This window comes from Mus musculus, chromosome 12 (assembly GCF_000001635.26).
Source record: "Mus musculus strain C57BL/6J chromosome 12, GRCm38.p6 C57BL/6J".
Taxonomy (NCBI): Eukaryota; Metazoa; Chordata; class Mammalia; order Rodentia; family Muridae; genus Mus; species Mus musculus.
Window position 1 is genome coordinate 102710775 of NC_000078.6, and position 23662 is coordinate 102734436.

General features: G+C 48.0%; 1 long non-coding RNA gene across 2 annotated transcripts; it reads left to right on the plus strand.

Annotated features, from left to right (window-relative positions):
- On the plus strand, positions 1 to 23162 carry Gm30296. 2 transcript variants are annotated; one of them, XR_001780676.2, is made up of 4 exons: positions 1 to 478; positions 19217 to 19295; positions 21937 to 22121; positions 23076 to 23162. It is a non-coding gene; the product is annotated as a predicted gene, 30296 (long non-coding RNA). The 2 variants fall into 2 exon arrangements; XR_001780673.2 differs by lacking the exons at positions 1 to 478; positions 19217 to 19295 and adding an exon at positions 19913 to 20712.
- The last annotated feature ends 500 nt before the right edge of the window (positions 23163 to 23662 follow it).

The following is a 23662-nucleotide window of genomic DNA, read 5'->3' on the forward strand; positions in this document are numbered from 1 at the left end:
GGAACTGTGGCTCGTTATGGGAGACAGGAACTGACCCTGAGTCCTCTGTAGGAACAGCACGTGCTCCTAACAGCTGAGCCATCTCTCCAGTCCCCATGCCTGTAAACATTATAAATAATTCCTTACCATCATGTAGACCTTAATTGATATCACTGTGGTTTGAGCTGGTCCCAGTGTGAGGTTGACTCTTTAAGGGGCAGAGCCTGGTGGAAAGTGACTAGGTCACTGGGGTGCTGACCTCTGAAGAGATTAAGTCGTTTTCACTTGACCCTGGTTGGTTTCCATAGGAACTGGCTGTACAGAAGGCACAACCCTGGCCCTGAACATCTCCTGCTTCCTCTCTTCCCATGCTGCCTCCCCCTCCTACCCGGGCTCCCACCATGGTGCCATCTGCCACATTGTGATGAAGCCAGAAGTCATTTGCCAAAGCCAGGTAGAGGCCAGTGCCACGCCGTGCCATGCTTCTGGACCTCTGAAGGTATGAATCAAATAAATATCTTTCCTGATAAAGTGCCCAGCCTCAGATATTTTGTAATAGTGACAGAAAATGGATGGATATATCAAACATCCCTCCTTGCCTTGAAAAGTTCTCATTACAACTGGTTCGTGCAATCCAGGACCCAAAGCTGTCCCTCTGCGGCTCCTGTCGATTTCCTCTGATTGAAACCAGTTCTCCTTGGGAAAGAGATCGAATTGACTGTAGTGGGGAAGGTGTGTCCTGATTGGCCTGACTGGTGTTTGCTGGCTCCTCTGTCCCCAGTGCTTGCTGCAAGTTGGAAGTTGGATAAAGTCTTAGTTAGGAACAAGTTAAATGCTTCTGGCTGGAAGGCAACGCAGACAGTATGATGTCTGCCAGGGGATGCATGAGGTCTGGTCATGCTTAGATATTTCCGTGCATGGTTCTGGAAGGCCAATCCAGAGTCTTTACCACCGAGCTTCCTGCCTGGCCCCACTCTAAGGTATTTACATATGTAGCCATCCCATAACCACAGTTCCCAGTCCCGAGCTGGCTTTCTCTGTTCTTCCTCCCACACCAAGCACACCTCTTCTCTGAATGGAAGGAGGTCAACCCTGTTCAAAGGTCACAGATGATTTGTTTTCTTTCGGACAGGTCACACTGTGGTATCCGTGAGATGCAGTCACTATACTCTCATTTCCACAAATTAGTCACACTTTTCTTTTTTTACATTTTTTAAAAGATTTGTTTAATTTATTTATATGAGTATACTATAGCTGTCTTCAGACACACACCAGAAGAGGGCATCAGATTGCATTACAGATGGCTGTGAGCAACCATGTGTGCTGGGAATTGAACTCAGGACCTCTGAAAGAGCAGTCAGTGCTCTTAACCACTGAGCCATCTCTCCAGTCCTTAAAGTTTTTTTAGATTCTTAAATTTTATATGTTAGTGTTTTGCCCCTACCTAAACACACACACGCATACACACACACCATGTGCATGCCTGAAAAAGCCACCAGATCCCCTGAACAGAAGTTACTGATGGTCAAGAGCCATCATGTTGGTGGTGGGAATCAAACCTGAGACCTCCACAAGAACAGGAAGTGCTTTAAACCATTAAGCCACCTCTCCAGCCACGTGTGTCACAGATCTTGCTAATGATCCTGATAGACAATGTTGCCTAAATCATCGATTTCCTTGAAGGTAGCAAGACAGGGCAGATGCTAAAGTTACCCCTGAAAAGAGTGGGACAAGAGAGACTTAAATAGGGGGCTGGAGAGATGGCTCAGTGGTTAAGAGCACTGATTGCTCTTTCAGAGGTCCTGAGTTCAGTTCCCAGCACACATGGTGGCTCATGGCCATCTGTAATGCGATCTGATGCCCTCTTCTGGTGTGTGTCTGAAGACAGCTATAGTATACTCATATAAATAAAATAAATAAATCTTCAAAAGAGAGAGGGGGGAGGGAGAGAGAGAGAGAGGGAGGGAGAGAGAGAGAGAGAGGGAGGAAGAGAGAGGGAGAGAGGAGATGATTGTCTCAGGGGATGGCAGGTGGAGGTGCTCGCCTAAGTTCGAGCTTCAAAAGCCGGTGAAAGGAGTGAGTCAGCCCCTGCAATGTGTCCTCTGACTTGTCCTGAACTGTGGCACTCATATAAAAAGGTGATTAAAGAGACATTCATTTAGGGCTGGGAATGTAGCACAGGGGTAAAGTGCCTAGCAGGCACATACAAAGTCTTGAGCTCAACCCTTGACTGAAAGAGAGACAGAGAGCAAGAAGAGAGAGAGGACAGAGAAGCGATAAAAGAGTGACGTGGAGGAGACCCTTAAATACACGGAGTCGCCAGGTAGCGGTGGCCCACACCTTTAATCCCAGCACTTGGTAGGCTGAGGCAATTGGATCTCTATGAGTTCCCGGCCAGCTTAGTTTATAGAGTGAGTTCCAGGACAGCCAGGGCTACACAGAGAAACCCTGTCTCGAAAAAACCAAAAACAAAAAACATGGACTCCTCGGGGGAAGACAGAGGGCCCTCCAGTGTAAGGAAGGAAGTAACGGCTCAGAGAGGCACGGCAATGCAGCAGATGTTTACAAGGGAGCTCCGTAACAACTGCCCTCTGTACAGGCCAGTAAACGGAGGTGGGAAGGAAGAACCTGCCCCTGAGCCCGTCAGAGAGCCTACCACACACAGCCCTGAGTTCTTGCTACTTGAGCCTGAAAGAGCCTGGAGCCCAGAGCTCAAGCCTTCCTGACCGCTGCTACTTCTGCTCAGACCACTGCTTTCGGTCTGAACCGAAGTGAACAGACCTGCTAGTGACGACCGTTCTTCTCCACAAGCGCTCCTCTGTGACTGCTATCGTTCCCCGAGCCTGGGAAATAGACCTCACAAAACCGTCATTCGCCTCCGTGCCAAACATTTAGTGACATTCCTTCAGTCCTCTGTGGCACTTAGAAAACACAGCTACTGACTAACTATATTAAGAAATACCAACTACTGCCCAACCCCAGGCAGCCCCATGGGCCTTGGTGATGTCTACCCTATAGGGTCATGGGGAAAGAGGCCTCTGGTGGCCTCTTGGATCCTAAATTGCTTTTCCTGGCAGAGCCCCGCCCTCCAGCTCTTGCAGACAGGCCACGGCAGTTTGTCTTCGCTTTATGAGAAATTTATATTCCAGGGAAAAGAAATAGAGGGGGCTCACAGACCACATGCCTTGGTGATCAGCGCTTTAACTGATACCTGCTGATGTCCAAACAGCATCCACCTGTTAGCTATATGGCTCAACCACTATGTTTAGGTTGGTGTAGGGAGGCAGTCTGCATGCACCCAAGAGCCGAGTCTCTTCCCTTTCCTGGGAATCTTGTCACATACACTGTCGGCTTGGGGACCTAGAGGTGAAGCACAGTAACAGTTGGACACTGAGCCTGTGAGAGACTCTGGATTCAACCACAATCCTACAACTCCCCTAACAACCATGCTCAGCCACTTAGTGCTTAGTGGCCATTGCCAGCTTGAAGGGATGCAGAGCCATCAGGCTGAGAGGAAGGTCTACGTAGGGTTATGTTGATTTAGGTTCAGTGAGGTGAGAAGACGACACACCCCAATTGTGGGTGGTGCCATTTCATGAGCTGCATGAAAAAGAAAGAAAAGAAATCTCCATAGGCTGAATATGAAAAGCAAGACAAGAAGCAGAGAGGGGGTGGCACACCCTTTAATCCCCAGCACTCAGGCAGAGGCAGGTGGAGCTCTGTGATTTTTGAGGCCAGCCTGGTCTACAGAGAGTTCCAGGGCAGTCCATTCCTGTCTTGAAAAACCAGAAGAAGAAAAAAAAAAAGGAAGGAAGGATGGACGGAAGGAAGGAAGGAAGGAAGGAAGGAAGGAAGGAAGGAAAGAGAGAAGAGAAATTTCCATAAGCTGAATAAAAAAGAAAGAAAAGGAAGAAATGTCCACTGGTCAAATCAAATTGAAAAAAAAAAAAAAGGAAATTCAAGATAAGCATCCACTATCTATGTCCCCTTCTGCTTCCTGGCTGCAGGTGTGTGACAGTGTGACATCCACTATCTATGTCCCCCTCTGCTTCCTGGCTGCAGGTGTGTGACATGGCCAGACGCCTCAAGCTCCTTCTGCTAGGACTCTCTTGCATGACTGACAGAACGTGAGCTCCAATAAACCCTTTGTCTCTTGAGGGAGCAAAGGACAGCCAGCACAAACTCCCCTGCAGTCTACAGCTTTCCTAAGGCCTTCAAGTTAAGAAGGGTTTTACATACTTAAATGGTTGGGGGTGGAAATCAAAAGTGTAACCATCCTCCCTAGTAGGAAGACCCTGAGAGGGACCCCAGGCACTCTATACCAAGCCTTGTTCAGTCAGCTCTTGCTTTAGGTTCTCTTTCATGCCGATTTTCAGCCACAAGGGAAGAGGCCTGGAGGGCTGGCAGGGCCTAGAACCCCTGGCCATCGCAGCTTCTACAGAACAGACCGGCCAACCCTGCTCAAAATGGTTTCACTCTTCATTCCCGACTTTTCTCTCTTACACTTCAGGGAGACGCCAAACACTACTAAATGTAAACACACACCAAGTTAGATGTATAGAGTCCATCAGGGGCCAGCAAGATGACTCAGAGGGTAGGGATGCTTGCTACCTGACGACCTCACGACAACCTCAGTCGGACCCCTGGGGCCCACACAGTGCGAAGAGAGAACCAACCCTCTAGTTGTTCTCTGACCTCCACACACATATTGTGGTACACATACATCTGTCTCTGCAGTTAATTAATAAATTGATGGATTAGTCAATTAAAACATCATCATCATCATAGTTAGTAGCCAACTAGTTGCATGTCCAAGATTTTTGGTGCGTGAAATTGGTTCCAGCAAGGCAAATGTTCTAAGTGTCTGGATACGTAAAACTAGGACAGCATTTACAACAGAAGGAGGCCTTAGGGCTTACCTTTGTCATAGACACAGCACCTGCCAGTCTGTTCCCCCCCCCCCGCCCCCCCCAGGCGCCCCCCCCGCCCCCCCCCCCGAGGCTGGGCCCCATCAGAGACAGCCAAGCAGCTGGCTTAAAAAACAAAACAAAACAAAACAAAACAAAACAAAACAAAACAAAACAGGGGGCTGGTGAGATGGCTCAGTGGGTAAAAGCACTGACTGCTCTTCCAAAGGTCCTGAGTTCAAATCCCAGCAACCACATGGTGGCTCACAACCATCCGTAATGAGATCTGACACCCTCTTCTGGAATGTCTGAAATAGCTACAGTGTCCTTACATATAATAATAAATAAATCTTTTAAAAAAGAACAATCTTTAAAACAACAACAATGTCAAACTAAAGAAGGAAGGATACGTAACCCCCCAAGTTATGGGCATGCCTTTGCAGGGTCTACGGAGTGCTCATTTAGCACTGTGGAGGCCAGTTCACACTCTGAAGAGGCAAAGAAGGAAGATACCATCTTTAGAAGCTAATGGTCCAGGGTTGGGCGTTAGGGGTATCAGGCGGACGAGCACTGGGCCCCATGGATCCCTGAGACTGGGGAGGTGGAAGACATTTGAGCATTAAGAACAGTCACACCGTTAGTAAGGGCTAACAGTGAGGCGCTGTGGCCAAGTTACCCTTGAAGGCAGGCCTGTGTGTATGTGTGTCTCAACTTCCTATCTCAACTGCTCGTGTTTGCAGGTGCTGGTAACAAAGAGGACCTTATGAAACCTTAGTCTCAGTTTAGAGGAAAGCTGGAAGAGAAGGAAAGAACAGCAAGGTGGGCCTTAGGAGAGAGCTTTGTGTAGATTCAGGCTTCCACCTCGGCTAGAAGGAAAGGAAGATTCTAGAAACTTCTCAGAGAGAAAGAGAGAGAGAGTGTGTGTGTTTTTCATGCTTTTGCACCCATGTGTGTGGGTGCTGGAGAGCAACTCAAAGGGCCTCAGGGGTGCTACGCACACATTTTTACCACTGATCTGTGTAGACAGCACTTGTTTGAATGTTGATGGAGACAACACATTCATTTAAGGATTTTTGCAAATGTGGAGAAAGTGACATTTACCCAATGTGATCCCAGTTAGCAGAGTTCCTTCTGTGGCTTTTCTATTAAGTGGACAATGTGTCTTTAATCTTATATCCTGCTTTCCCCCTTCTTGTCAATATCCCTTACACGACGCCTATGGTACGACCACCTTAATAATCATTAGCTCTAATGGGTGCCTAGTACTTAGCCTGCTCAGTTAACTGGGCCACCGTCTTACTTCTCTCGTCCCGGCATGCTGTGCACCTGACTAATTCCTGTTATTCTGATGTGCTGGAATTGGGTGAACTAAGCAGCCGTTCGAAGCACAGCACAGCTCTGTGTGTGCTGTGCGGTTATTCTGGACAGTGTGGGTTGGGAGCCTTGGCCTGTATAGGTTACCTATGACTCCATTCTTGAACATGGCTCCTCCTGCATGGATTACAGGGTCAAATTCTAAGTCACCCAAGTCACAGGTATTTCCCAAAGGTTCAAAGTGACATTGACTCCCTGGGTGGCCAAGCCTACTCAGCAAGAACCATTACTGTTTTAGTTGCCCAGGGGTACTAACCCCACCCTCTGTGGCAGATACTCCGGTCCCTTTAAAGACACCAGCTATTCTAGGTCTCTGGTCATATTTATATGCAGCCCAGACGGTTATATCTGCACTCTGATAAGCAAGGAATAATTTTTGAGCTTGAGTATATCCCAAATGAGAGTTATTCACACTGAAAACATCACTGCGGATAGGAAATTCAGACGTTCTGGTTCTCATGTATCATTTCTGGCAATCCTGGTCTCGAAGAGCCCCATCCGACCTCTGAAGCCCCTTAGTGTGAGTGTGACCTTCATCTGCCACCTGGAATCTGTCCCCATCCCTCCTTTGGGAGTAAGATGGTCAAGTCTACTGGGCCCCAGGGAACAGTCCGAGATGCCATATAAGGAACACTGGGCATGGCTTAGAGGAACTGGCCTGTTTGTTTTACTGGGTAAAGATATTGCCTGCTTACATTAGTGAGTAAAGTTTTGTTTTCTTTTGGGAGAGACAGAAATATCCAGGCAGGCCTGGCCCCAGGACAGTTGGGGAAATAAGTCATAGAATTGTCTTCCATGCTGACCCTAGGAAAGCCACTCAAGGACCTGGAAGGGCCAGTCAGAAGAGAAGGCCTCTTAGCCTTAAGAAGCATGCAGGTCGCACTGCTCAGGAATGTCCAAGACCATCTGTCCCACATCTTGGTGACAGAAAGAACTTTAAAGAATTTACTAGCTGGGCAGTGGTGGTGCACACCTTTAATCCCAGCACTTGAGAGGTAGAGGCAGGCAGATTTCTGAATTCATGGCCAGCCTGGTCTACAGAGTGAGGTCCAGGACAGCCAGGGCTACACAGAGAAACCCTGTCTCAAAAAACAAAAACAAAACAAAACAAAACAAAACAACTTTACTAAAGCCTCTAGGCTACTTTCCTGACTTGACACCCCAGCTTTTGCCTCTACCAGGACAGCCCATTCTGAGACTATTTCCTTAGCTTCTAAAAAGTTCTTTCTCCCGCTGTGCCCCACCCCTGGTTGGTTCCTTCAGGGTTGCATCAAATCTTTATACTTCTAACTGGAGGCTGAGGGCACAGTGAGGAGTGTGGAAGCCACAGTGTGGCCAATGGCCTGGAATCTAACCAATCAGGGGCCATGACCCCCATGCTCTTGCTCTGTGCACCCTACCTATGATACCCACCTCCAGCCTTCTCTCTCTCTCTCTTTTTTTTTTTTTTCCGAGACAGGGTTTCTCTGTGTAGCCCTGGCTGTCCTGGAACTCACTTTGTAGACCAGGCTGGCCTCGAACTCAGAAATCTGCCTGCCTCTGCCTCCCGAGTGCTGGGACTAAAGGCGTGTGCCACCACGCCCGGCTCAGCCTTCTCTCTTAAGGTCAGAATAAGACAGTCCTACCTCAATGCTGCCCTCAAGCTCACTCCCAGCTATCCTGAATATGCTGGGAGCACACCTGGGCACATCTGGTTGACTCAGGGCAGACTCTCCCTGGTTGTCTCCTATTGGGATAGATTTGCAGTATTGGTGGCCTGAAGTCAAAGCTCATCTTTGAGTGGCTCTCATGCTTCACCAGTAAAGCTGAGGATAATTGACTGCTCAGATTCACACAACATCATGGAGGCAGAGTTAATAATGTCCAATGCAGGCCTTGTAAGAATACCATCCCACTCACAGCATAACTGAAGGGTGCATCCAAATCTCAGTTTCTGCCTATGGACGGCGAATGCCTCAGGCATTGTGCCTGAGTATGTAAACCAGAGTCTTGGTTCTCTCACCTGTAAATGGAACATGGTAATTCTAGACTGCAGGGGTTTCCTGAGGATACAGTGGGACCACTCACTGGAATGTAGGCATTGGTGCAAATGCCAGGAACTATAACCAAACCAAAATATGATGTGAGGTCAGTCAGCCTTCGGGAAAACCTCAACACTATAGACAAAGTTAACGGGTGGGTTTTATTTTTGAGACAGGGTCTCACGTATCCCAGACTGACTTAAAATTCCCTATGCATCAGAGTATAAGCCTAAACTTCCGACTTTCCTGCCTCCACCTCCTGTATTCTACAATTATAGGTGTGCTTCTCTGCACCCAGTTTACCTAATCCCAGAAAGAAAACCCAGGGCCTGGAGAATGGCAGACAAGTGCTCTACTCACTAAGCTATATTTCCCAGCTTCTCCCCACCACGGGGTGAATTTTAAAAAGGACTGAATGTGGGTCACCTGACTGCCAAATCCCCCGTCTGCTAGAGTTGCGCCTGAACCCTTTCTACACAGAGTTCTTAGGGAGTTAACCTAACCGAGGCAATCTCTCCTTCATCTGGTGCCTGCTGTCCCCTGCATTGTTCCAGACATTGGGGTGCACCTCCTGCAGCTCATGCTGGAGGTAGAGAAACAGGCAAGAAACAAATTAAAAGTATCAGGTACAGGGGAATAGTGGGTGGAAAGGGGTGGGATGGGAGGCCTGGGGGAGGGGGAATAGAGTGCAAAGACCATACTGTTTCTTGCCCAGTGCAACAGCGCTACCTAGTGGACATCTTGGAAATTTGCATAGGCTAGCTATTAATTACAGAGTATGCCTGGTGTTGACTGATGCCAGCACCAAAGATCCTGCCGTGCACAAGAGAGTTAATGTTATAAGGAATGAAACCGCTCTGCTTTTGACACTCTAGAACGTCTCAGAAGGCCAGTTTTGTCGCTAAGAAGTTTGCTTACATTGGGAGAAGCCACCTCAGTTTTATCATTGTATATGAAGAATTTTATACTCGCTGAGAGAATTGAAGAGTCACGCACCCGGAGGGAAAGGCGGGTCGTTGCTCCAAAAGAATTGTTTGCTGTTGTTAGGAAGAGGGAGGGATACTTAACTCCCAAGTTACAGGCACGCCTTTCCAGGGCTCACAGAGTTCTGATTTGCATGGTGGAGTCCAGTTCACACTCTGGAAAGGCAAAGAAGAAAGATGCCATCTTTACTCTCAAGAAGCTAATGGCCGGGAGCTGGGGTAGTAGGTAAATGAGCACTGAGCCCCATGGGACCCTGAGGTATCTTGGGGCTTGAGGCATTAAGAACAGCTATAGTGGTGGCACACGTCTTTAATCCCAGCACTTGTGAGGCAGAGGTAGGTGGATTTCTGAGTTCTGAGTTCGAGGCCAGCCTGGTCTACAGAGTGAGTTCCAGGACAGCCAGGGCTACACAGAGAAACCCTGTCTTGAAAAACCAAAAATCAAAACAAAACAACAAACAAACAAAGAAAAACCTTACAGCTATATATAGCTTATAGCTATAAGCTATAACCTCTGTATGGAATTTGAGCCAGTAGCTATCAGCCCACCTGTGTCCCTGTGACTAGGTACCCATGCAGACAGCTGGCAGGATGACTATATATAGAAATAGAGATTCAATCAAAGTGGATTCTCCCTCATAATTTTGGTTTTTGAAAACTGTGGGCATGGGTAGCTTTTCTTATCTGTGAATGTTTGGGGTTTTTTTTTGTTGTTGTTGTGGTTGTTGGTTGATTTTTCAAGACAGGGTTTCTCTGTGTAGCCCTGGCTGTCCTGGAACTCACTCTGTAGAGCAGGCTGGCCTCAAACTCAGAAATCCGCCTGCCTCTGCCTCCCAAGTGCTGGGATTAAAGTCGTGCACCACCATGCCCGACTTGTGAATGTATTTCACACTCATGAAGTTGAGGGGCTTTTGCGGAGTGTTTTGAGGAAGCAATGTTCAGTGGCTGACAGGAAAGCTCAAAACCAGGGGCAGAGGATCACAAGCTAAAGGAAGCAGGGAGCTGAGGGCATGTCAGAGAAGGGTTCTCTGGACAGCAAGCGTGAGTGCAAAGATACAGGAGGAGAAGGGTATGGGAGATGGACCCGTGGGCAAGCTGCTTGCACCCCAAACAGAGGGACCCGAATTCTGATCCCCAGGATCCATGGAAAAGCTGGTGTAGTTCCAGCACTGGGACGGGGAGATAGGTGAATCCCATGGGCTTTCTGGCCAGCCACTCTGGCTGGTCAGTGAGTTCCAGGGTCATTGAAAAACACGGCTTAAAAAATAAATAAGGTGGAAATGGCGACTGGAGTTGACTTCCTGGATCCCACACACTGGAAAGAAAGAACCAACTTCCTCAAATTCCCTAACCGCCCCGTCAGCACACTCACACACACAAGAAAATAGAGTTTAATTAAAAAAAAAAAAAAAAGCCGGACGTGGTGGCGCACACCTTTAGTCCCAGCACTTGGGAGGCAGAGGCAGGCGGATTTCTGAGTTTGAGGCCAGCCTGGTCTACAAAGTGAGTTCCAGGACAGCCAGGGCTACACAGAGAAACCCTGTCTCGCAAAACCAAAAAAAAAAAAAAAAAAAAAAAAAAACCAGGATATGAAGTATGATGTTTAATTTTTTTTTTTTAAGCCTAATGCATGCAAAGCCCCAGAGGCCAGTGCTCAGGACTTAGGAGCCAATGCTGGAAGATCACATGAAGCCAGCATGGGGGTAGGGACTTAGCACAGTGGTAGAGCTCTTGCTTAACAAGCACAAGGCCCTGGTATCGGTTCTCAGCTCTGAAAAAAAAATAATAAAAAAATAAGTCAAAATAACAAAAAGAAGCCAGGGTGAACCAGACAGTGGGACCCTATCTCAGAGAAAAACAGAAGTCAGGGCCCCTCCAGGAAAAGGGCGGCGGGGAAAGCTGGGTTCTACTTAGAATACGAAAGAGCAAGAGCCAGAGAGTGGGGGGTGGGAGAGAGGGGTGGGAGAGAACGAGAGAGGAGGGAGGAGGGAGAGAGGGAGAGGCTTTGCGTTTTAAAAATAGCCGATATCTAAAAATACAAAAGATTAAACCCATTTTTAAATTTTTCTATTTTTTAAAGCCTATTTTTAAAAGAAAGATTCACTAGGATTGTCCTCCCGTCGATGGCATTGAGCTCCGTGTGCCTTCTGTATGTGCATAATTTATACGCATGTATCTTTTCACGGTATTCCCTGGGTCCTGGACGATGTCCCGTGAGGGAATTGAGGGGACTGAGCCCCCGTGAAGCCTCTCACTTAAGACTTGGGTCCTGGAGTAAGTAGACTCCAGACAGGAGACACGGGGCTATTGTTACACTAGAGGGTAGGGTCAGGAGGGTCGGGTGGAAAGTTGGCTTTTAAGGAGCCAACAAGTGTCACAGGCTGGCAGGGCCCTGCAGTGTGGGGTTGGTGCTTCCCCGAGGCCAGCACCACTGTTGTTAACCGACTGTGCAGGAGATTCTTTGGGGTTCTCTCACTGGGAGGAGACAAACCCAATCCTGGCTGTTCAGAGCTGAGCAGGTGCACGGGGCTCGCGCTACACAGCACCTCCGAGGGGGGCTGAGGAGCAGCTGGGGTACCTGTGGGGCCCACGCTACAGGATGTGAACTGTGAGATGATTGGTTCAGACAAGGAGGCTGAGTGAGTGGGAGAGCCTGATGCAACAGGATCCAGCTCCTCACTGTGCAGGCAGGCAATCAAATTCCAGAGGAGGCCGGACCGTGGCGACCCCGTGTGTGGGGTGGACTGGAGATGCTGGCATGAACTCTAGGTTTGAAAGATATATGGATAGACCTAGAAATGGATATAGATAGATATGTAAACGTGCACATACCTCATACACTTCTTGATGCGGACCTAGGAGAAACAACAGCCCTGACGAGCCCGCGTGCCTGGTACCCAGGTATTTAATTATCATTCCCCACTGACAAAATAAAAATTCATCTCGACAGAATGAAAATCCAAAATTCCAGACGCGGAGAATTACAAAACCCTGTCTAGGAAAGAAAGTACTCAAGACACAAAACCGCTGTGTAGATGTCAGATCATCGCAGAGCCGCTGAATAAACTCCCATCTGTCAAAGGCAGCTAACCTTTGACTCTTAGACAAAGGAGCCTGGCCAGGACCACAGGTCTGCTCCTCCTGCTGTCTGAATCTTGCCTCTACCTCAGACTCCATGAGTTTCCAGATGACTGACTGAGGTAGAAGTTAGGTTTGGATGCTGTAATAAAACCCAACAATGATGACTCATACGTAAACGGAAATTTAATCTCTCTGATTTGCAAATAAACAGAAATTTAATTTCTCAGGCACTTGAAAGTCTGAGCTGTTAGACAGGGAGGCAATGGCTCCAAGTCACTCCAGCCCAACCCTGACTTTTTTTTTTTGAGATGAGTTGTAGTCCTGGTCAGCCTGGAACTCACTATGTAGACCAAGCTGGCCTAGAACTCAACAGATCTGCCTGCCTCTGCCTCCAAAACCCAAGTGCTGAGATTAAAAGCACGCACTAAGCCGGGCGTGGTGGTGCACACTAATCCCAGCACTCAGGAGGCAGAGGCAGGAGGATTTCTGAGTTCGAGGCCAGCCTGGTCTACAGAGTGAGCTCCAGGACAGCCAGGACTACACAGAGAAACCCTGTCTCGAAAAACCAAAAAACCAAACCAAAACAAAACAAAACAAAACAAAACAAAACAAAAAAAACAAAAAGCATGCACTATTGAACCTTGCTTTCTTTCTTGTTGTCTCCATCCCCAAACCCGTCTTTCCTCATAAACCAATAGGGCTGCTCCTGCCAGCACATTCCTGTTCTAGCCAGAAAGAAAGAGGAAAAGATTTTTCCTGTAAAAAGGAAGATAAAAGAATGTGCCTTCGCTTTAAGGATATGACCTAGAATATTATATATATATATATATCACTTCTGTTCACACCCCCGCTGTCTGGAGCTTAGTTGCAGAACGTGTCAATCTGTAAGGGAGGCTGGGAAGCAGGCAGTAATTAAGCCACTCTGAACCTGGCTAAAAATAGTTTTACCATGTAAGAAAGGGGTAGCAGGAGCCGGGAGAAAGTGAGCGCTTCTCTCCTGTGACAAATTCCTCATTTGCTTTCCTTAAGCAGAGCTGATTCTTTTACACATGACCAGCAGAACACAGACTCATAGGCAAATGAGACACTAACTTTTACCCACCGTTCTTGATACCAGGCAGTCCAGGGTGACATCCCTGTCTTTTTTAGTTGGGTTTTTTTTCCAGTGAATATATTTAATTTTTAATATTTATTTATTTTTAAGACAGGGTCTTACTATGCAGACTTGGCTGGTCTTGAATGCTCAAAGATCTGTCTGCCTTTGCCTCCCAGAGTGTTGGAATTAATTAAAGGTGTGTGTCACCAGCCCCTAATTTTTAAAATTTATTTATTTTATGTGCACTGATGTTTTACTTGTATATGTCTGTGTGAGTGTCAGATCCCCTGGAGCTGGAGTTACTGACAGCTGTGAGCCACCATGTGAGTGCTGGGAACTGAACCTAGGTCCTCTGGAAGAGCAGTCAGTGCTTTCAACCACAGAGCCATCTCTCCAGCCCCAGACTTAGCTACTTTTAATTGTCATGTGTATGAGTGTTTGCCTGAATGTATTATGCTTACATGTGTGCCAGTTGTCTATGAAGATCAGAGTCCTTGGACCTGGTGACTGTAAATGATCGTGTGCGTGCTGGGAACCCAACCTGGGTCTTCTGTAATAGCAAGTGCTATGACCCAATGGCCCATCTTTCCAGGCCCCCATTTAAATTTTTAAAATATTTATTCATTCAGGGGGCAGGGCATACTCAGGCTACAGCATGTATGCCCAGCATGTTGGTCAGTGGTCAGAGGATAGCTGAGTCACCTCTTTCCTTCAGCTAGTCTCTCCCTGAGACTGAACTTATATTGTCAGGCTGGGCTGCAGGGGTATGACCCACTGAGCCATCTTCCTATGCCATCTTTTATAGTCCAGATAGCAATTCAGTAAAAACGTTTGGACAAGTGAGGAGATCGATTATCAAGGTGACAACAGGACTTGCTCTTGTCTCCAACAATGGGACAGCTAGAATAGGAGCCAAGATTTCTGGTAGCCTCACGCTCAAGTTCTTGGCATCACACTTGTCCTGCAGTCTCTCTGCCTGTGACCCTGGTGATGGGAATACATCATCCATTGCTGTCCCCTGTCTGCATTCTGCTGGTGCCAGGCCTATCTGGGTTGCATCTTCCTTTAACAATGTCAATGACATCCTGGGTGACACACCTTTATGCTTAGTCAGCAGCTCCACCCTGATCTCATGATAAGCACTTTCTCAGTTGGGGACACACCCTGACATCCTTCAGTCATGCTGATGCCCATAGATGCGAGAGAAGCCCTCAGCATAGTGAAGATTCAAAAAGGGACATAGTGATATAGATGCTCTAGTTCTAAGGCAATGGTGTGTCGGGGTCATGGCCAGAGGGGGCTACTACGCGGGCGGGAAGTGGGTAGGGAGAGCAGCAGAGAATCTCTTGAAAGGAAACTGTCTGGGTTCCTAGGAGACGGCCCACCAACTTTCCTGATTAAAAAAAAAAAGCCAACCGAGGCTTCATACACGTGTAGATGGTGGGACAGCTGAGCAGGCCAGGGCTGGGGGAGAGGGGGTGGTAAGAAGCCAGTCAGTGGAGATGTACCAGGAGTGAACCTGAGGGTGCCAGGAGGACAGGGGACACCCATCCTCCAGAACATGGACTTCAGCCCCAAGGACCTTGGCATTTATGGCCTGGGTGAGTCTGTGCCCACCCACGGCTATGACACAGAAGCCTCGGGACTCTGGGCTGGTTCAGGATGTCCTCCTGGCCCTGAGATGACTATGCATCAAACTGGCTTCCTGCCAGCATTACAGAAGGCTTCTTCAGAGCAGCAGCAGTCTAAGCACACATAGGAGTTGGCTCGGCAGCCAGTTCACTTAGAAGGTCTGGGCTGTAGCTTATGGGACTCTCCAGAGGGTGGAGGGGAGAGTGCTGGGAAATGCATATGGTGCTCTCAGGGAGGGGTTCCTGCTTGGTAGCGGTTTCCAGTTTCTGTAGCTAGCTGACTGCCACCCACGAACGAACTATGTAACTATGCACAACGGGCTCTATTAGCCAGTCTGGGCCTGCCTCCACACACAGATGCTCACACCCTGTCTATTAGAAAAGCATAGAGGTGCGTTTTGAGGTCTGAGACTAGAGAATGATGGGAGTCTTGGTCTGTCTGGAGGCAAGAGCTGGGACGCTTCCATAGCCTAGGCTATCTCAGTCTCTCCCTCTTGATTTGCATTGTTCGGGGTCCACTCAATCTCCTGTTGTAGCAGATTGGTATCTGTGCCTGGGTCAAGGAGCTAAGGATCCCTCTTGCTCACTTTTGCTGGGCTTTCGTGTCTCCTGACAAGAAAGAAACCAGACTGCAGCTGATCCTCTTTCTGTCCCAGTTTCAAATTCCCTAGAGGATGCCCATTGGTCCCGCTTGGGTCAGAGGCCCAGTCAGCTATGACTAGGGAACAAGAAGTTGTTATATATAGCAAGATGGTAGCCAAGGTTGAGGAAAATAGAAACAAGACCATTGAGAGAAGCTCAGTGGATAAAGAAAGGCACTTGCTGCCAAGCCTGACAACCTGAGTTCAAAACCCAGGCCTGTCATAATAGAAAGAACCAATTCCTACATGTTATCCTCGACCCTCACGCCCTCCATCTCTCTTCCTTCCCCTCTTATTCTTTTGTGATGAGATTTCAGTACAGTTCAGCCTGGCCTCAGATCACCATTCACCTGCCTCAGCCTCTTGGTGCTGAGACCACAGGCTTGTGCCACCACAACCTAGCCTGTCACTGAGCTATTTGAAAGAGTAGACACATGTGGTAGCACATGTCTTTAATCCCAGCACTTGGGAAGTAGAAGCAGAGAGATCTCTGTGAATAGGAGGGTTGGTCCTCATAGCAAATTCCAAGCTAGCCAGGACTCCATAGAGAAGCCCTGTCTCAGAAACAAACTAATGCAAAAAGTCAAGCACACACATTACAGAATTTCACGCTGCGGGATTAGTCATGCCCAAGGAAAGGGCAGAGGCACTTCTACCTCCAACAGCAACAGCCACTCCTCTATGCAACCCAGCCCCCCAGTTACACCCAGACTTACGTCGTAAAGGTCTCAAAATGTCTTTCAATGATTGCTGTCTTCAGATCTGGTGTTCAGAGGGTCTTGGCCTTCTGGTCTGGATCAGCAACCAGAAAGCCCTTCCTAGCGTCACTTACGTAGCTGTGACAGTAAGCAACTGCAGGGAGGAAGGAGTTTATTTCAGCTTACAGTTCCAGGTTATAGTCCATCCCTGTGGGGAAATCAAGGCGGGAACGCCATGCAGCTAGTCACAGTACATTCATAATCAAGAGCAGAGAGAAGCGAATGCACGCTCTCTTGCTTGCTCAGTTCAGTTTCTTCACTCATACAATTCAGGACCGACCTCCACTACTGCATGTGGCCTAGGGAATGGTGCCACCCACAGTTGGATGGAACTCCCCACCTCACTCAATAAGACAATCTCTCACAGACATACCTACAGGCCAGGCTAGTGTGGACAATCCCTCAGTAACACTTCCTTCCCAGGTGATTTATAGCAAGTTGACTGTCAACGCTGATCATTGTAAAACCCACAAACACTTTACACTGTATTCTGTGAGCATTAGATCTTCTTAGGCATAAGAAAATGAGAGCTGCCAGGGGGTAGTGGTGGTGGTGGTGCGCACGCCTTTAATCCCAGCACTCCAGAGGCAGAGATAGATGGATCTCTGTGATTTCAAGGCCAAACTGGTCTACAGAGTGAGTTCCAGGACAGCCAGGGCTACCCAGAGAAACCCTGTCTTGGAAAAGAGGGGGACTGCGGGGGGTGGGGGGAAGAAAATGAAAGCTAGCTCTATCAGATGGGGACTCAGATAAATGCACTGTGGCAACGTGGGGATAATAAGGAGACATTAGAAGACAGGCAAGGGCCTGGAGAGTAGGAAGGTTGGGAGAATGGAGCAGTAGAGCTGGCAGGTGGCCCACAGGGGAGCTGCCAGTCTGAGACCTCTGGGAAAATCCTGTTGTGCCTTCGGTTGGTGATCTCCTCCCGTGTGGTCTTGCCAACATCCCTGCATATCTCCCTAGGGGAAGGGCTCAGTGCCATATGGATGACAACCTGTGGTGAGTGAGGACCCCACAGACTGTGTCTCTGTGTGGCCCCTGGCTGCTGAGTGATGGAGTTGCCTGCTTCCTGTTTGAGAACCTAGCGACAGATGAGGTCCTTGCCTGGGCTACAGAGTAAGAAAGGCAGGCCTGGCTAGATGTCAGGACTTTGCCCACAGGAACGTGGGCCCACAGAGAGTGACCCTGGCCAGCTCTAGCCTCAGGCACTGTGATGGTTACTCTTCATGTCTACTTGATGGGATTTAAAATCACCATAGAAACACACCTATGAGGGTGTTTCCAGAAAGCTTTGGCAGAACAGGGAAGATGCACCCTGAGTGCGGGCAGCACCGGGAAAGCTAAAAGGACAAAGCCCTGGAGAACAGGTGTGGGGCCTTCTTCCCCGTGATCGGTCTGAGACACACAGGACCCCAAATGCTGATCAGAGTCCACAAGGGAAAGCTGCTGGTCTCAGGTTGAAACTTTGGGGAAAGGGGCATTTTTGCATTTAAGGACAAAGTGGAAGCCTTCGGTTGTGGTTCACACCAGTAATCCCTGAACTTCAGATTCTGAGGCAGGAACATCCCCTTGAGTCTGAGGCCATCTAGGACGACAGAGTAATTAAAAAAAAACCAATAATAATAATAATAATAATAATTAATAATAATAGGGGGGTTAAAGAGACAGCTCAGCAGTTAAGAGCACTGGCTGCTTGTTTGCAGCACCCAGGTTCTATCCCCATCACTCACACATCAGACCTTAACCATCTTTAATGCCAGTTCCAGGAGAATCCAATGCCTTTTCCTGGTCTCTGTAGGCACTGCAGGTATGTGGTACACAGACATACAAGCAGGCAAAACAACCATACACATAATATAAAAATAAATAACTCTTAAAAAAAAAAGTAGGGGCTAGAGAGGTGGCTCAGTGGTTAAGAGCACTAACTGCTCTTCCAAAGGTCCTGAGTTCAAATCCCAGCAACCACATGGTGGCTCACAACCATCCATAATGAGATCTGATGCCCTCTTCTGGGGTGTCTGAAGGTAGCTACAGTGTCCTTACATTAAATAAATAAACAAAATCTTAAAACAAACAAACAAACAAACAAAAGAGTATTCTGGGTCTAGAGACTAACTTGCCTCTATTTATGGAAAGTATTAATAAACAAAGAATCAGTGTGGAGAGGAGAAGAACCCAAAGATGGATGGATGGGGATTCTGACATCAGTGGAGAAAGAGAAAGGGGTGGGGTGGGGTTGGGGGGGCTGGGGGATTGGAGGGGTTGGGGGGGTGGGGAGCAGGTCATATGCACTCCGTAGTAGTCTCGTGGAGGTCAGAGGACAACCTCGGGCCCACATGCTTTGTATTTATTTGTGCTTTGTGTCTGGCTTTCACGTGGGTTCTGAAGGTTTGAACTCGAGTCGTCCTGCTTGTCTTTCCAGCTCCGGATGCACTGCTTAAGCCTTGTGTCTATTATGACTAGTAATTTTTCTTAGGACACCCCTAGCTTCCCAGGAAGGAGAGCTAGAAGCAAAGGCCTATTTGGCCCCTCCTTCATAGAGAAGAGCAGCGCCAGGGAGCAGGGATGGATGGCAAGCAAGGGAGGCGATTTGGCAAGCAGTCCCTTCAGTGAGAGAACCTGTGCGTCCAGGAACATTTCACTCCATGGGTCGGAAAGAGTAAGGAATTACCCATGTCTCCCAGCTCCCATCCGTCAAACGATTGATCAATAAGATGTTAATTCCTTATCCCCTCTACTCTACAGGCTGCAGGGTCGGTCTTGTGGGGCTGTCGTTGACACTAGGATCTGTGAGGAAGGCGATCTTAAAACGAGTAACTACAAGGTGATGTGGGCTTTTTGTTGTTTTTTAGGGGTGTGTACTTCTGTCTGGTGTGAGTACGTGCGTGCATCTCTCTGTCTTAAGCTTTCCTAGGTAGCCCATGCTGGCCTCAAACCATCCTTCTGTTTCACCTTCCCCACTGCTGGGAATTATACGCTATCATGCCCAGGTGAGGTGAGGAATTTGAAGAAACAATCAAGACTCAGAGTATGCTGGGCCCGGGTCAGAGGAGACCACTTAGAAGGCCGAAGGTTGAAAGCAGGCGTGAGCCAAGCCAAGGGAATGCAGGTTACCAAGAGCCATTACAGAGGACCTGGGCCATAACGACTCAGCAGCGGCTAGGGACCTACTGTGTTCAAAGAAAAGCAGCTCACCGAGCATTTACGGAACACCACGAATTTACCAGAACGTGGCCCCCTATTGTTCAGCAGCCCTGCCCTCTTCTCCCCTTTTCTGGGAACTGCCTTACTTCCTGCTCCGCCCCACCCCCACCGCACATGGTTACCATAGGAACAACCTCGTTCATTGGACCGCACCCCTCTGGCCACAGTTGATTGGATTAGAGGTGAACACCTCACCAAGGCTGGACCAATCAGAGACTCAGACCCTGGAGACTTTGGGAAGGTTGGGATCCTGAGAGTGATTGAGGCTCCTGCTTGCAGGGCTGGACAAGTTGGGTCTTTGGCTAGGCGGATCCTGGCAGCCAGCTTTTCAGTCGAATGAAGAGAAACAGTGAGAGGTGTTAATGAGGAAGACGAAAAATAGGAATAATTGTGGGACCCGGTTCCTGGGCGCCCAAGACGTAGCTGCACCCCTACCCTGGGGCTCTTCAGAACAAAGCCCTCTTTCTGCTTCAGTTGCATCCAGTGGGATTCTGTGGATTGCAAGACAAGTCTTAACGAATCCCATTCCAAGTGCTGGGGCTTTATGAATGCATGGTCTCTGCCCCCAAGAAGGTCATAAAACCAGCAGGAGGGCCAGACATGTACACTAAACATTAACTACTGGGGGAAGTGCTGTCATAAAAGGTCATTCAAAGCAGGCGATTGCCTGGGAATAAATTATGATAACAGATGTATGGGGGATTTGGAAACGCCCCAGCTGTGTGATTCCCTTGTAATTATGAGAATCAATTGCATTTTCCTTTTCCTCTAAATCAGGAACGTGGCCACCTTCCTTTTAGAATGACTCCATCCAGCCTGTTTATCTGGCACTGGACAAACCAATCCGGGCCTGGGCTCGGGTTTCTTCATTGGCAGTTTTTGGTTTTTTTGTATTTGTTTTCTGATAAATAGCAGTCGGGTTTTTCCCAAGGATTTAGAAAACGTGGGTCTCTGCTGTGGGATGATTCCCTTCCCGCTGACTCCACCAACCACTCAGCTTGCTCGGTGAAGGGGAAGGCGAAGGCTGCTGACTCATTGTAAGAGAATCTTGGGTGTGAGTGGCTGATCTGAGAGCTCTGTTGATTGATAGACCATTCCCTTGTTAACCTCAGGATGGGGACATTATATCTGGTGAGAAGAGGTGACCCTTTCCAGCTGTCCGGTTTCCAAATCATACAGACCTTCACAGTGCTCGGGTAATTAATGAAAGGCCAGGAGCACCTTATTGAGAAATGCGGGCTCTCCACCCTCATCATAGACACCTGTCAGTTCTGCTGAACACCTGTCAGCAGGCAAGTCTTCAGGCCCAGAGTGGATGCACCCTGACTTAAAGGAGGGAGGTGACTCCCACGACAACCGGATCTAGTTCATAGCACACCGTGCAGACTGTACTTGATAAGCAGCACCGCTTGGCATCCTTGGAGGACTGATTTGGACACACACACACACACACACACACACACACACACACGCGCGCACACACACGCGCACACACACACGCACACGCACATGCACAGAGGATCAGGCACCCACTGAGACACCTGTATTTGATTTCTTGGAACCCACACAGTGGAAGGATAGAACCAACTCTTGCAAACTGTCCTCTGATAACTTTAGGTGTACTGTACGGTGGCATGCACAAGAAGAGCATGCATGTACAGGCACAGGAACAGAAAACACATCTTTAAAAACTGTGGCTGAGGGCTGGAGAGATGGCTCAGCAGTTAAGAGCACTGACTGTTCTTCCAAAGGTCCTGAGTTCAATTCCCAGCAACCACATGGTGGCTCACAACCATCTGTAATGATCCAGTGTCCTCTTCTGGTGTGTCTGAAGACAGCTGCAGTATACTCACATACATTAAATAATTAAATCTTTTTAAAAAACTCATTAAAAAAAAGACCAACAACTGTGGCTGATGAGACTGCTCAGAGTTTAAGAGCAGCGCTGGTTGCTCTTCCAGAGGTCCTGAGTTCAATTCCCAGGAACTTCATGGTGGCTCACAACCATCTATCATGAGATCGATGCCCTCTTTTGGTGTGCCGGCATATATGCAGGCAGAGCACTATATATGTAATACATCTTTTTTTAAAATGTGTCTACACGGAGCAAAGCATGCATATATCCCCCCTTGCCATTGTTTCCTGAACAGTACAGTGTAACAACCATTTATATAACATTTACAGTGTATTAGGCACTATAAGTAATCAAAATGGTTTAATACCAGCAGTTCCTTACATGGTCTACTTTAAACCGTTTCTAGATTATGACCATTCCCTGAACTTGGAGCCTCATTTTTCTCAGCTGTTTCGGGATCCAGGAAATCCTGTGGATTCCCTTGTCTCTTCTGACAACCTTGCGATTACCACAGCAATCAAGACCACACCCAATTTGTTTCATGGGTTCTGACACTATATCTGGCCTATCATGTGTGTGCTGACCTCATAGGTAAGCAGCAAAGACTCTTTTTCTCCCTTCCTCCAGCCCCCAGCTCCGTAGACCAGGCTGGCCTCAAACTTACAGAGATCTGCCTGTCTCTGCCTCCCAAGAGCTGGGACTAAAAGTGTGCGCCCTCTCCCCTGAAGGAGCAAGCACTTTTAACTACTGGCCCATTTTTCCAATCCCAGACACATTTTTCCCCAAAATATCTTTGATTCTTAGAGTGTAGAGTTGTCAGACTTGGAAGCCAAGGCTAAAGAGGGTGGGAATGAGGGCTGGCTGCACTTCTCATGAGAGCCAGGGTTCAGTCTGATCTAATCAGTCTAGTTAAGAGCAAATAATGGAATTCTGGGACAGGCGTCATCTAAAACTATAAAATTCAGGAATGTCTTTCTCCTAAGAATAATTCTAAATTTGAGGCTTTGACCCTCAGAGCACAGATTGTACAGCCAGGGTAGCACTGTGAACTGCAGAAGCGTTCGCTCTGGCTCTCGGAATAACACCAAACACTATTGCAGTGCCTGGTTTCTCAGATTACTTTATCTCGGCCAATCTGTCTGCAAAATTGATAAGCCCAAAGTATCCTGCAGCCCAAGAACTTCCAGGACGACCTGCACATCCCAGCCAGCTGTGGTGCTCTGGCTGATGTGAGGCTATTATTTCTTTTAACCTGCTAGCGTGGCGCCACACTGTGGCCACACTGTGAATAGCACACAGCCCCACCAGGTTGTTTTAATTGCCTGCCTCTGTCTGCCTGCCTGCCTGCCTTCATCCCCTCCCTCCCTCCCTCCCTCCCTCCCTCCCTCCCTCCCTCCCTCCCTCCAACAAACGTTGTTTGAGGCTTTTTCTTTCTCATTCATTCATTCATTCATTCATTCATTCATTCATTCATTTTTGAGTGTATCCAAACTTGATTGTTTAACTTTTCTTGAGGTTATAACCCAGGGCACATTTCTTTTGTAGCCTGACAGTGTTCCTGAGCATACACAACCCCAGGAAGAAGCCACATACCTTGTGGTTGCCAGAAAAGGCCTGGAGAACATCAACTCCGGCAGGCTCTTGGATTCAGTAGAGGGCCTCCTGGGTGAGTGAGAGAGTTGCTGAATTTGTAGTGTGTTTCTTCCATGACAGAAACAAGCCTTCTTCCTAGGGCAGACTTGCATTTTCCCATGGGATGAACTTATTGGACATGAAACAAATTCTGAGGGGCCCGGGGGCACAGCACACTATTAAAGCATGTTTAGCCCTTAGAACACACCTCGGTCCAATCCCCAGTACTACCTTTAAAGAAAAAAATCAGGAGAAAAAAAAAAAAAAAGAAAGAGAAAGAGAAAACTGAAGAGCTAGTTTTTTGGGTTGCTATATTTTTTTCTATCAGATTTCAAGTTAAAAAGAAAAGAAAAAAAGACTAGTCGTTTCAGATGTACGCAGGTTTCTCTGAATCACTACACTTGACAATGCCTATGCACAGGATAGGTCTATGTCTTGTTTTCACAATCCATATGGATTGGGGCATATGAAAAGCCCTCTATCTGCAGATATGGCCACTG